Source organism: Eurytemora carolleeae, unplaced genomic scaffold (assembly GCF_000591075.1).
Source record: "Eurytemora carolleeae unplaced genomic scaffold, Eaff_2.0 scaffold715, whole genome shotgun sequence".
NCBI classification, from domain to species: Eukaryota; Metazoa; Arthropoda; class Copepoda; order Calanoida; family Temoridae; genus Eurytemora; species Eurytemora carolleeae.
In genome coordinates, this window is record NW_019396723.1 from 51477 (window position 1) to 54063 (window position 2587).

Consider the following 2587-nt stretch of genomic DNA (forward strand, 5'->3'; position numbering starts at 1 on the left):
TAAGGATATCTACTCGATATAAAGCAATATTTATTAATACTTATTTTGACTCAAACTCTTAACTAAATGAATATAGAAAAAATATGCCGGTTTAAGAAAGTTTTAGATAGATATTTGCAATCATCCAGAACAAAAAGTTTTATCAAAAATTAAACTTTAAAAGTTCTATAGAAGTTTTATAAAATATGCAAAAAAATCATTTCTGACACCCCTAGGCTTTGTACGCCAATATAATTCACCAAAACCATACTGCAGTCCTTCAATTATCATACAGGGAAATTTTCATCTTTCTAAACATCCCAACAAAAGATTTGACAGGTTCTTTAAGCTGCGTCTCAAATCCCCAAAAATAGATTTCAATTGAGCACTGGCTTAAATCTTGAAAAATTTAATACAAATTTAAGTGGAACAAACAAAATTTGAGCCGCAGCTTAAATTTAAACTGCAGCTAAAATTCTTAAAATTCGGCCTCTTGACTATTTTATAATTGTGATTAACAGTTGTCGCCCTTTTTCACAGTTTCCTGGGTACCACTGTACCTTGGGATAGAGAGTATGAAGAGGATGCGTTGTAATATGAAGGTATTCCAGTTTAAAGGGTTTCCTGAATATTTAATGTGTTGCTAAATTTTGCAAGAACAAATCCAAAACTTATAAAATGAATATTGAACATAACAACTCTTCAAGATTAATAACTTCTGGTCCATACAAATTATTCTAGAAATAATACAAAATGTTTAACATGACAGGGAAACAAGATATAAGCTTTAGTCAAAACAACCGATTTCAAACTATAGAGGTCAAAGTCAATACTTTTAAAAGTGTGCAATTTTCCAATCTTTTAAATTTCGGAGATTTGTGAAGACCTTTTTGAAAGCCAAAACCTCTGATAATTTAAAACATGTACAAAAACAATCCCAACTCTGTCCTTTGGTAATTATAGTACATACAGGGTTACCCACAAAGGATGAGTCATCAGAGACGATTTTAAGGAAATGTTTAGTCCGTTTTCTTGCATTCAGGGTTCCTTGTAGACCAAACGGGGTTATTTCTATGCTTAATAATCTTTTAAACCATTAAATTACTCAAAATGCAGAAAACAAAAACCATATTTTTAGAGTTTTGGGTCGTCTTTACAGTCTGGTCCTTTGTGGGCAAGACTGTATAGTAATTGTTCAATCAATTGTTCAATATTGAAGAACAGATCTAGAATAATGGTAATATTATTCAGTCAGCTCTATATTAATTGTATTAAACATCAATATAATTGGAGTTTCCTGTATTATGAATAAAACTTTTCTAGTTAATCTCATTTCGTCATCTCCATAATTTTTTTGGGAAAGTATTGTAACAGTGCAGTGTACAATAGCAATAAGTGCTCATTATTCAGATGATAATTAATATACATGTAGTTATAGTTAACGAAACTTATCATTTCCAGGATACAAAAATAAAATTTTGTTGAAAATATAATAGGTACAAATTTTTTTTTTATTTTTTACTTTGTCAAAAGACTTGTTTCCAAAACAAGAACATAAAGTTTTCATAAATTACCTATAGCACTATTATTTCGGCACAAAGTTTTTAAAAGAACTTTAGAACTTAAGTTTTTAGATATTAGAGAAGTCTATCTTACTCTTTAGTGTCTCTTTTCTTCAGCTTGATGTTATAATCGATAAAGAATGATTCAGCTCCAACCCTGAGTAGCTTAAAATGTTCTAGATCTTCAGCTACTTTTTTCTTCTTCGCCTGGTCTTTGATAAGATCAAGAAAACAGAAAGCTCCAGTTTTCTAAAATTAATATTAGAATAAAAGCACAACCCAAAAGCAGTTTACAAAAGAATGTCTTTTACCCTTGGGCTACACCACAAGTTTATCATTGAATCTCATGGTTATTAAAATTCCACTGATACTAATTTTTAGAAGAGTAAACTAGACGATTATACAGGTTACTCACATCATATTAGATCGTTTATAGCTTAAAATTGCGATTTTCGGGACTAGCCAGAAAATTAAAAAAGAATCTATCATTTTGAGAAGTTGTATTAGGCTAATATAAAAATTTGCATGCAGAAATACTCGGGTATTTTAGCGTTAAAGCTTGGAGATAATCAAATATGGTATGTTGATTACTATTAAATAATCAATTATATACTTTCATGAGAAAAAAAGGAAAATATACATTTATGTAATATATGTATACTAATACATCTATTCAAGAATTAAAAATATTTTTTAACCGAAAAAATGGTTTTGATAAAAATCAGCATCGAAAAAAATCATCTTTGAAAGAAATTGATCGTTCACCTCTGAATAATATACGTCTATACAAGAGTCTTATTTGAAGATATTACTTAATTTAGTTACTACTGAATACTGATTATTCTTATTCTTAGTTAAGAATATCACTTACTGTAGTTACTACAGAGTATTCTTGTTTAAGGAGATTACTTACTGTAGTTGCTACTGATTATTCTTAGTTAAGAATATCACTTACTGTAGCTACTACTGATTATTCTTATTTGAGGATATTACTTACTTTAGCTACTACTGATTATTCTTGTTTGAGGATATTACTTACTGTAGTT

General features: G+C 29.0%; 2 protein-coding genes across 3 annotated transcripts in view; one reads left to right on the plus strand and one right to left on the minus strand.

The window, feature by feature from the left end:
* Nucleotides 1–1806, minus strand: part of LOC111707807 (probable ATP-dependent RNA helicase DDX60) — an 18795-nt gene extending 16989 nt beyond the window's left edge. Inside the window, exons 1-2 of the mRNA XM_023480966.1 lie at nt 1636–1806; nt 540–603 (exon numbers count right to left, since the gene is read on the minus strand). The gene's annotated coding sequence lies outside the window, so the exon portion shown is untranslated. The remainder of the gene's footprint in view (nt 1–539; nt 604–1635) is intronic.
* LOC111707808 (uncharacterized) overlaps nt 1–2587 on the plus strand; it is a 37739-nt gene that overhangs the window by 20580 nt on the left and 14572 nt on the right. The window lies entirely within an intron of this gene.